The 12,280-nt window shown below is 34.6% G+C and overlaps 1 non-coding gene and 1 pseudogene across 1 annotated transcript; both read left to right on the top strand.

Moving 5' to 3' along the window:
- The first annotated feature begins 10,526 nt into the window (after positions 1-10,526).
- Positions 10,527-10,645, top strand: LOC112482983 (annotated as a pseudogene).
- A 1,189-nt stretch (positions 10,646-11,834) lies between these two features.
- LOC112482934 lies at positions 11,835-11,953 on the top strand. The gene has a single exon (XR_003047449.1). It is a non-coding gene; the product is annotated as a 5S ribosomal RNA (ribosomal RNA).
- Positions 11,954-12,280: the final 327 nt, after the last annotated feature.

The following is a 12,280-nucleotide window of genomic DNA, read 5'->3' as shown; positions in this document are numbered from 1 at the left end:
TATAAGTGTTTTTACAAAGAGCAAAAGAAATATTTTCCAAAGTGTAAGACTATAAAGCTATATCACCATGTATTATCCCTAGAAATACTCTTGACTATTGAAGAAAAACTATTAGACATTGGGAGGGAGTAGTTAAGTGGATAAAAATACTAGAAAATTTTATGTTTCCTATGGGAGAGTCTGTTCTTTATGTTGACAGAGGAACATATATTTTTATGTGACAATCACTAGAATAAAATTGAATGTATAACTTCAAAATTCTAAATTGGCAAACATAGAATTAGTATGACTGGCAGCCATTTGAGGAGGAAAACAAAGGAAGAAGGAACAAAGAAAACTCGTTAAACATAAAGAAAATAAGAAAAAGAGAAATATAATTTAACGAAAACAAACAAAAGAAAATGTGCAGTGGTTATAGGATGGACTCTGGATTTGCTAACACAGATGTTTTTTTCTATTCCTTTCTTTTGCCAAGAAGCAGAAAAGGTCAAGACTAGATTTCCCAGAGTCTGCGAAGCTGGGTTTTCAGTGTGATTAGATTCTACTAATCGCATACAGCCAGACGAAGCCTTTGATCGAGTGGAGAGGTAGACTCAGGCTGCATGCGTGGTATGCCGGCATGGATCATGAGAAGGGATCTATTTAATGTTTTTGATGTAAGTGGTACCCCATCACCAGGAAATACACGTGAGTTCGAATGATTACGGATCTTTTTTTTTTTTTTAAGGTCTTACGTACTGGGCTGTAAGGTGAAACTCAATAATTTACCCAGATTTTCACAAACGGCCAAAAGATAATGACAGTCTTATAAGACGAATTATCTATTCTTTAGATTGGCAAATATTGAAAAAAAAAATGTTAGTATTAAGTGTTTTAAGGGTTTTGGTAAAAGGGCAGTCTTATAAACAGCTAATGAAACGTTTTTATTGGCACAAGATTTCTGGAAGATAAATTAGAACTATCCATCAAAAACCTTTTAAAAAGATATGCTTGTTTTGGAATAATGATTCTGTTACTAGAAATTTTTCTTAAATAATATTTAGACAATGTTGCAGAGATGAACTTTGAAATCGTCATAGTAATGTAACTGTAGTGAAAATTTGTAAACAACTGAAATTTCTAATCAAAAGGCATTGGTTAAATAAATTACTGTGTAGCTATACCCTGGAACACCAGTCAGCCATTAAAATTATGAGGCAAGTTTATGTTGACATGAAAAAGTATCCATGGTATATTATAGATAAAAAAAAAAAAGAGAGACAAATATAGAGATGTCTTACAGAATAATAAATTTTATTTAAAAAGTAAATATACCTCTATGATGATATACTCTTTCTTAGGCGATGAAATATTTTCTTCAGAAAATTCTTCAAACTGCATCTGATAAGACCATGGACTAAGGGTATTGTAGATTCTATCTTAAATTTTCAAACTTAAGATTTGGGAATTTTTTTAGAGTTTTTAAATTCATTCATTCATTCGTTCGTTCGTTCATTTTCCGTGGTTGTACCAATGTGGCGGTCCCACCAGTATATCCTCTCCAACACTTGTTACCTGTCCTGTTGATGATAGCCATTCTAAGAGGTATGAGGTGGTATCTCATTGTGGTTTTGATTTGCATTTCCCTAGTAGCTAGTGAAGTTGAGCATCCTTTAATATGTCAGTTGGCCGTTTGTATGTCTTCATGAGAGAAGTGTCTGTTCAAGTCCTCTGTTCATTTTTTAATTGGATTGTTTGTTTGTTTTTTAATCTAAAAAGCTCTTTTAGGTAAAATTTTGAACCTAATTTGAGTATTTTCAATATGTAAATCAATTAAGCTATTTCTTTAAAAAGTACATTTTTATGCCTTTCTGGTTTTCAACTAGAATCCTTGGTAATGAATACTAAAGCTTTCCCTATGGTTTTCTCTTAAATTTTGAAGTTCACTCAGGATTCATGATTTACATTTACCTCTTGACCCAGACCGTCTGTATTCATTAACAGTGCAGATTGACATGTTAGCATTTATAAATTGAAAAATATAAGCTAATATGGAGGGGTTTTTTTCCCCTAGTTTTTACCTTGAAAATAATTAAATTCAGAGTTGAATTTACTCAGGTTTTACCTTCTATGCTTTTAACCTCTAATCTAAAAAAATTTGATAAAATAGCTAAAATATAAAAGTTCATTTTAAGTACTAATGGATATTAGCAATCTAAAAGCAGAAAGAATACACCTAAATAGACAAAATGCAATCATTTCCTTTCTATTATGGCAATATTTTACTGTAAAATGCTTTTCTTTTCATTGAAAAAACCTGTAAGAAAGTATATTTGAAAGGTGAGAAGAGTTTTAAATAAAATACAGGAAAGAGCCCAAAGCATAAATGTAAAACTCAGTGAATTATCGCATTATGAATGTCCACATAGGCAACATTCAGACCAAAATGCAGAAAAGTTACCAGCACTCTGGTCAACCCACTTGTGCTCGCTCTCAATTATGATTTCTTCCCTCTCACTTGGTGCAAGCCACTGTCCTGATGTCTAACAAAAAAATAAAAATAAAAAGGTTTAGTTTTACCTATTTTGGAACTTTAAATAAATGAAATTCCATGATAGATGATAGACAGATGATGAGAGAGAGATTAGATAGATAGATAGATAGATAGATAGATAGATAGATAGATAGATAGATAATGGATGAATAGATAGATAGATAGATTTATGCCCGGCTTTTTTGCACAATACTGTTTATGAACTTAATTTATATAGTGTATATAGCTGTAGTTTGTTTTTGTTGCTGTGTGTTACACTGAATAGTTAGAACACAATTTGTTTTACCGTTAATAGAAATTTGTCTTGTTTTTAGTTTTTTAGCTAAATGAATAATCTTTCGGTCAATGTCTTTTGATACACCGTGCAAACATTTCTGTTGCGTGTGTATACCTGAGAGCAATTGTTGGCTCCTACTGGAAAATGTCAGTTTCAGAATCCTGGGATCCTGATAACGACTGTTTTAACGATAGCGTGGTTACTGAGAAAAGGTTAAGGTTGCTTGACAGGTTATTCTTTTTTCTTTCTTTTTCTTTTTCTTTTTTTTTTTTTACTTAATATGTAAATCAATTTCAGGATTCCAATGTCACATCCATAAATCAAGGCATATTTAGAGAAGTCTAGCATTTTCCCTGTCCCCTTCACTGTGTTCCCTCCCTCCCCCAGAGAACCACATTCCAGAAGCAGCCACCACAGATGGTCACCATCTTTCTATTCAGTCGATAAGTTCCATAAAGGACGTTAAAAATGGGTTTCCATTGGCAAAAGTTGTGGCTCGTTAATAATCGAAATGGATTATAGAAATGGTGTTAACTTGTGAAATTCATGGTGCTTAAGACCTACAGTTTGGCTAGGAACATCTTTAAAAGATAATTGCATAATTGCATGAACACACTAGACTGTTGAGAGTCAGGTAGACTGGGAGTGGAGCTTTGGAATCAAATTTCTAAGTGGTCTCATGTTCAGCCACTAATTTGGAAGATAATTGGTGCCTGACTGCGAAATTATGGTTAACAAAGTTTCACAATTAGAATATTGCCACATTTGCCTCAGGTGAAGCTTTTGTGAAAGATGCTGTAGACTGAATAATTTACAGAACTGGCTAGAGATGATTTGGTGCCTGTTTTGTAATGAATGTCTGAATGAGTGACAGATCCTGATCTGAGATTATCTGTTCCATGAAGCCTGGACAACTCATCTGCCCTAACTATTGTTGGCTACCAATTTACTAAAAAGAATCTTGCCACTGCCACTGCCAAAGAATGCCCTTTGCTACCCTCTTGATCTGAGAAAATTCTTCTCAGCCTTCAAGCTACTCAATCGATATAGTGTGAAAGATTTGTAACGGTAACCACCATAAAGAACACTAATTAATGGTTTCTAATGAAGATAACAGTGATAACGTCCTTAAAGATTAAATGGTAAAACATGCATTTGAAATTTATATGCACAGATAATCTAATCCAATCCAATCTAATTTAATTTAATCTTGATCAATTTTAGCAAAATATATAATTAATTGGTGTATCAAGGTAATCATATACCTGATAGATAGATTTGCTTGAAATCAACTTATAGATAGTGGATCTCTTTCTGAAAAATAAAATATAGAAATATTATAATATAAGTCATTCCTCAGCAAGTTTCCTTCTCTGAAAATGAATTATTTTTCAGATCATTATTTCCCCAGAAGTTTCAATTAAGTTCAAGCATCATTAGGCTATTTTTGCATTTGTGACATTCTGAGATATAGCTGTGGGAGAAAAAGGGGTTATGTGCTGGGTTTTGGCAGAATTATTCATAGGTTAAAAATTAATTTGCCTCCTAATCAGTTCTCCTGACAGATGATTGACAGGGGCAAACAGAAATTAGCCACAGAGGAATAGAAGAGGGTATTCTGCAAGGGAAGCTGTGAAGATGAAGAAGGCACTTAGTCAGGTAGATGGCCAAGGAGACATATCAGAAACCACTGATCCTCGATTTGGACTTTAGTTCATTATTGAGGGTATTTTCATTTCATAATCAGAGCTTAATGTAAACAGAGTCTGAAGTTAGGTGATTGTTTGAATCAGTCTCGAGAGGTGCTTCTATATTTCTACATTGTTCTTTGGTGATGGGTCTTGAATTATTGTATTATAAACTTCAAGCCTGTGAGTACTTTTTCTTACAAATTTCCCATCCTGAACTTCATTGCTCCATTTGAAAAGCTAGTGACAAGATAAAATTTCCATTTTTTTTTGATGAACATTTAATTTATATAATGGCATTTCTGGTTTTAATATTATAATCCTTACTTAAAAGTGTTAGAGCCAGTCTTTACTTATAACCTATAAATTTAGTCTGGGTTTTGAATTAAATTGAATTCCTATTGCAATTGCCATCTTAGTCTTTCATGGTTTAATTAACTAAGCATATTTTAATATAACACATTTTAGTCTATCATTTCTAAGAATTAACTTTCATCGTGTGTTAAGAATTCAGTAATTACTGTCAAGTTGATGCAAAATTAATTGTTTCCATTTAATATAACTACACAAAACAGGAAAAAGTTACTGACTTTTAAAGTGCTTCTTAAAAATTTTAGTTATGAGATCCATCAGTGCTGACATCTTAATTTTGCTCTATTCTTCAATTGATGCGTTTGTTTTTATGTAATTATGAGCTGTCAAAGGTCCCTTTCATAACAACAGATTTGATTTGTCTCACTGAACTTAATGAAACCCATGTGCATGAGTGAATTTCACAAAGATATTTCAATTCAGTACCTGAAATTCTTGTTGGTAACAGTGTCTAATATTTTAAACATGAAGGCTATTGAAGAAACCAACTCACAGACTTATAAGAACCATAGGTTAAAAGATACTAAAAAAGATATTTAGTAGATTGTGATAACTCCAGCCAGTTTTACACCTATTGCATTTCAATCTCTTGGATAACTAATTTAGTCTTAACATTTCGGGAGATGATTCTATAACCTTTGTTTAGCCCCTCCATCACCTCAAAGGAAACATTTAGTCATTAAACGGTTTCCATAAAGCGACCACACACATTAAACATTCTATGAGTTTTAGAACCATCTCAAGATTTGGGGGTTCCGAGGAAGAGAGAACTTCAAGAAGCATGGTCCTTCTGCCACCTCCCCAGCACCCCACATTCTCCCTTTCTTCCCTCTCCCAGAATTCCCTCTACTTAGAATTTCAAATACTTCTTCATCTCTTGGCCGGAATGGCTTCTCCTTTGTTTTTATACCTTGGTTCCAGCCAGCTCCGGGGCTTCTAGGGGGAGAAGCCGTAACTTCTATCCTAATACTTCTACAAACCCATTCATCTCTCCTCTGAGCAAAGGCCTTTATCTTAGCATGATCTATCTTATTAAGAGTTAAAAATAAAAAGTAAGGTAATATTTGTTTCTATTATAATTTCTGTATGACACTTTTATGTCAACTCACTTTTTCGCAAATATGCAGTGTTAACCTTAGCAGAAGTATGACTTTTTAGACTACTACTTATTTCTGTGCTAGAAAATACATTTCCCTCCACTCCCCTCCCCTCCCCCACACTCCCTTCTCCCTCAGTCTGCTCTTCTCTCTTTTTCCTTCCAACAATCACCTTATATTGACGACCCATACTCAGTTTATGGGGTTTACTTTGGCTTCTTATGATTAGGTTATTATTTTCCATAGTTTGTTTTTGTTGATTTTCTACCACTAAATATATTATGCTCTAGTTATGATACCTGTAATTTCCGTCCAGTTTAGAGTTCTCCATATCTATCAGAACTTTGACTTGCGGTCCTGTGTTTTGTTCATATTCATCTTTTGCAAGCTGGAATGCAGTTCAGGAAAAATGGGTTGAACGCAGGCAGCAAAGGCTTGGGTTTCGGTCCAGCTCGGCCACTAAAGTGTTGAGTCCTGGACCTCTCTGGACTTTCGTCCCAGTAAGGGAATGAGACTAGGGTAAGGATTCTTAACCTGAGTTCTAAAGCTTGGACTTCAGTATTCCCTGATATTCCTAAACAAGATTTTGTATGAGCGTGCATTTGTTTGGACAGTGTCTATAACCTTTATAAGATTCTCAAAAAGATTTCTTGCTTAAAAAATAACTTCGTACCCACTGTATCGCATTTTCTTTCAGATACTTTAAAATCGTCACTTTTGAAAACTGTATTAAAGTGTGTGGAGCCTGTGGACTGTGCTAGAAATGTAGGAAGTTATATGGCTTAACACACTAAAACAAACATATGAGAGGCCCTCAAATATTTTATGAATGTATAAAAACATTATTAAATGTGCTCACTTAGAAACTGGCTCTAAACATGGTAGAAAATAAATAGTTGTCACTCTTGTGATGTGGTCTTTGTAGATAAAAATATCTGTTGCAAGTTCACATATCTATAAATTCATGGCAGAAATTAACTTTGTTGAGAAGTGATAAGGTTTCTTGGCTGTGGGGTTTTAAGCTGTGACTTTCTACAATGTGCAACATGTAAATTCAGTGACCGGAAAGCCTCTTCACTATAGTCATGAACAAATTTCAAAAATAATATCATAATTTCATGTTGAAACTATAGTCTACAAAGTTCATTAACTTGAACAAAGAAATAAACTGAATTGTCCCAAATTTCTGATTTATGTTTTAAAATTCCCCCCTGGTGCTCTTTGTTGATTTTGAAAAATAATTGAAAATGCCTTGGATAACAGAATAACTAGGAATTTTTAGAGGGAAAAAAATAGGTGTAGTTTTACCTCTCACTTCATTAGCTTCAACTTTAGTGATTAAAAAATTCCTTCATAAACTTTTATAAGCATTTTAATGTTGGTTTTACATCTTCAATTACATACAATTAAGCAAATAGTCACGTAGTACCTACTACATATCAAAAAAAATGTGCCAGCCAGGAGAGGAAAAACACATTCTGCATGAGAAATTTCTTAAAGCTGAGTTTCATAAATATGGATTCTCATGTCCCATTGAAGTAGTATTTTGGGTTTCTTTGGATAAATACCCAGAAGTGGGATAACTGGGTCTTTCTTTTGTATTGTTATATCCTTTGTTTTAAAGTCTGTTTTGTCTGGTATAAATATTGCTACCCCAGCTTTTTTTGTTTGTTTCTGCTTTTATGAAATATCTTTTTCCATCTCTTTACTTTCAGTCTCTGTGTTTTTTGATCGGAAATGAGGCTCCTGTAGGAAGTCTATGTAATAGTCTTGTTTTTTTTATCCATTCAGCCACCCTATCTTTTGATTGGAGCACCTAGCCCATTTACATTTAAATTAATTGTTGATAGATAAAATAGATTTTTATTTTATTTTTCGTAATTTTTTAACGTTTTTTAAAATTTTTCTCCTTTCTTCTTAAAGAAGTCCCTCTAACATTTCTTGGAATAATGGTTTGGTGGTGATAAACTCTTTTAGCTTTTTTCTTGTCTAGGAAGATCTTTATCTATCGCTTGTTTCTAAATGATGGCTTTGAGGAATAGGATAATCTCATTTGTAGGTCCTTCTTTTCATCAGTTTGAATATTTCCTTTTCCTGCCAATCCCTTCTGGCCTGCTACTTTTCTGCTGTGAAGTCAGCTGACAGTCTTATGGGAACTCCCTTGTAGACAACTAATTGCTTTTCTCTTGCTGCTTTTAAGATTCTCTTTGTCGTTAACCTTTGGCATTTTAATTATAATGTGTCTTGGTTTGGGCCTCTTTGGGTTCATCTTGTTTGGGATTCTGCTTCTTGAGCTTATACACCTCTTTGGGTTCATCTTGTTTGGGACTCTGCTTCTTGAGCTTATATGTCTATTTCTTTTGCCAGGTTAGGGAAGTTGTCCATCATTATTTCTTCAACTAAGTTCTCAATTCCTTGCTGGCTCTCTTTTTGTTCTGGCATCCCTATGATGTGGATGTTGGTACACCTGATGCTGTCTCAGAGGCCTCTTAACTTATCCTCATCTTTTTGGATTTTTGTTGTTGTCATTGTTGTTGTTGCTGTTCTGATCGGGTGTTCTCTGTTGCCTTACCTTCTAAATTGCTGATTCGATCCTGGAGCACTTGCTTTTTGAAATGGATCTAGGTGAATAAATTAGAATTGATCGGGAAGAGAAGAAAGAGATGAGTATCTAGTCAAAATCGATAATAAGTCGTTTGTTAAATGCTTTAGCCCTTTATAGTCAAACTCCTGTATCCTTGACCCATTGCTGACCATAATTGCGCACGCAAGATTAGAAAGTATAAGAAGGCATTATTTTGATGTGGTGGCACCTTTTGCTCCGGGTAGACGATAAGGAGATGATAAAACTTATCATTCTGCAGCTATTAAGCCCTTTTTTTCCTGCTTTCTTGGAAAATTGCTACAAAAACACTTTGAATAGTATTTTCCTTGGATGACTATATGTATCGTGGAGTATTTAACTTATAAAATGTAATTAAAAACTAAAATTTTCAAAAAATACTTTTAAAATACATATATATTTTAAAAATACTGTCTTTAGTGTTCAAAGAAAATGTAAATCTTTAAATAAAAATCTTTAAATAAAAATAACTATATCATACCTCTATTTATAGATTAGGAGAAAGTTTTCTAACCTTTCTAATGGGAAATAAAAGCTGATATAGTATTCAAATTAGTGGAATTTCTTCTCTTTTCAACATGAATTCTACAGCAGAAGGATGTAGTTTTTCTGCCCATTTTTTTCTGGTTGTACTGGAAAAGACAATTTTAATGTTACCTTTTAAGCACCATAGACTGTAATATTAGTATTCTTGAATTTCTAAATACTAAAATTTACCCTCAATTGTTTTTCCTAATTCTTCTTTTGATTCAGAGTCATGTCAGACATCCCAATTAACAGTATTTGAGCTGAATGGCATCAAGTAGCAAATACAATCACACTTTGAATTATCTAAATGAAAGAGGAATGTGTCAGCTATGCATTGTTTTAAATTACTTTATGACATTTTATTTTTATGAATTATTAAAAGTTTTAACAGTAATATTTCAATATTTATAAGTTAAGATTTTTTCAATGGAAACTTTAGAAAAGCTTACAAATTCCAGGTATGTGGTGCACTGGACTTTTTACAAAGTTTACACACCTAGGTAACCGCCATTTAAATTAAGAAATAAGTTGTTATTAGCATCATACAAGCCTCCCTTGCATCATTTCCCAGTCATTACTTTGCCACAATAACCACAATTCCAAGTCCTATCTCCGTAGGTTAGTTGACTCCAGTTTTGAACTTCTACTAAATGACGTTTCCTCATTACTATGTGAGTCTGGTGGGATCGCACTGTGTTTGCTTAGCTAAATTGGAAATATGTTTCCTGGAGTTCTCTTGCCTGAGAACTTGGGTTCCAGGACATCTGTGGGTTCCAGTGTATTGTCACTCTCCCATACTTCTTGTCCATCTTCCCATCCTGGCTGTGAGCCATGATGACTTCAGGCTGAGAACCAGAAGCAGAGGCAACAGTCTCGGCTAGATTGCTTAACGAGCTCCAATAGGTGCATAAAGTCTATTCCCTATAATAGATATAGCACCTATCCTTCTTCTGCCTCTCTGAATCCAAACTGCTACAGTGAAATTTACCACGAAGCAATAATCATCCGTTTTCATTGCTGTATAGTATTCTACTATATGAATACACCAAAATTTATTGATACATTTTACTATTGATGGTCATTGAGATACTCTCAATGTTTAAATTATTATGGATGGTGCTGCTGTAAACATTCTTCTGTGTGATTCTTGGTACATACACATGTGCATTTCGGTTAGGTATGTACCTAGAAGTAGGTTTGCTGGGTCACAGGGTGCATGCATGTTTTCTGAAAAAGTTTCGCCAACTTATGAACTCACTGGCAGTGTATAAGTGGTCTAAATTATTCCATATCCTTACCAGCACCTAGTTTGGGTTATCACTTATTATTCAGCCACTCTGACAGGTATGGAATGGTATCTCATTTTGGTTTTAATTTGTTTTTGTTTAATGATTAAAGAGTTTGAAAACCCTATGGCCATGCCATCCCGAATGTGCCCAATCTCATCTGATCTCTGAAGTTAAGCACGGTCGGGCCTGATTAGTACTTAGATGGGAGACCACCTAGGAATACCAGGTGCTATAGGCATTAAAAAAAAAAAAAAAAAGTCAAAAGTTTGAAAACCATTTCAGGTGAAGTGACTGTTGAAGGCTTTTCCACGTCAATAAATTAGATTTTAATTTATTAAAATCTTTTTTCATTGATTTTAAGAATTCCGTATATATGCAGCTCTAGATATGATTCTTTTGAACACACACACATGCATATATAATTTCAGGGTCTTTTTGCCTTTTCACTCTCTTAGTAATGACTTTCGATGAACAAAACTTCTTAATTTTAAAGAACACATTTTCTTTATTATTAATGCATTTGCGTTATATTTCAGGAAACTGCCTATTCAGCATCATAAACATCTCCACCTGTGATACCTTCTAGAGCTTTACTGTCTAGTGTGTTTAGATGTATGTTGCATCTGCAATTTTTATGTGTGGTATGAAGTACATAATAGGGCATGATTTTTTCTGTATGAATATCTAATTAATCCATTTCCATTACTGCAAAGAACCCCTCTGTCATAATCCAGGGACTGTGAAGGTCCGTTGGCTTTACTTCTTTTTTTCCGGAATTTGTAGCTTTTCTTTCTTTTCCTTGCCTATTGCTTAAATAAGAGCCCACATAAGTCCTCAGACTTTGTTCTTCTTCGAGATTGATTGGACGCTAGGCTAGGTCCTGAAAGGGAGGTCTTAACACGCCAGTGCATCGCATGCTTGATCTCCGCCGTATCGTCTCATCAGTCTTAGTGATAGATACTAAGCATTTTTAATATCATCAGTATCATTTTGTGAGGAAGAAACCGGACTTAGAAAAGTTAAAGTGCAAACAGGATAAAGAATGGCTTTCTCTAATCTCTCCTTCTACAAATACATAGAAATGCTGCATGAAATATAAAACTTTTTTAAATACATAGCCAATCCAAGCCAAAACATAACAAAACAAAACAAAAACCAAACAAAAATCCAAAAGCCCTAAAAAAGAAACGAAATCTTCAAATGCCAGAAAGAAGGAGGAACCAGAGTTAGGCTTCTGAGTGTGGAGGCTGACACTGCAGTGGCCCCTGGCTAATCACTCCTGAGAACAGACCTTAGGAGCTAGGACGAAGGTTTCAACTCCTACATAAACAGAAGTCATTGTGTTGGTCCTGCACCAGATTTTGGGCTGGACTTGAGTTCCTGCAAAAAACCAGAGTCTTCAAAGTGTTACTCCCATTGTGAAAATTGTCTACGGCCATGCCACCCTGAACAAGCCCGATCCCATCTGATCGCGAAAGCTAAGCAGGGTCGGGCCTGGTTAGTACTTGGATGGGAGACCACTTAGGAAGACCAGGGGCTGTAGACATAAAAAATAAAAAATAAGGGATTGCAAGCTGACAAGGTCCTTTCAATCTGTGAGGTCAACCAATGGTTGCCTCGCCTAAAAAAAGGGGGGAGACAAAAATACATAACATAGATTTGTACTGTTTATCACAGAAAATGCTCATATTTAGCATTATCAGCCCAAGGTTTGAATGAGAAGGTTCTAGCAAGATGAATGACCTTGCCTTACAGCACACATTTAGGACATGATGGGGTCCGGATTGGTTTCATTTCAAAACTCGTGCTGCCCATTTTCTGTGTTCATTCCTTGTTGTATTACACAGATCCCAATCACCACGGATCCCGTTAG

This window comes from Pteropus alecto, unplaced genomic scaffold (assembly GCF_000325575.1).
Source record: "Pteropus alecto unplaced genomic scaffold, ASM32557v1 scaffold16, whole genome shotgun sequence".
Taxonomy (NCBI): domain Eukaryota; kingdom Metazoa; phylum Chordata; class Mammalia; order Chiroptera; family Pteropodidae; genus Pteropus; species Pteropus alecto.
The sequence above is the reverse complement of the archived record's forward strand: the minus strand, read 5'-3'. Positions and strand labels throughout refer to the sequence as shown.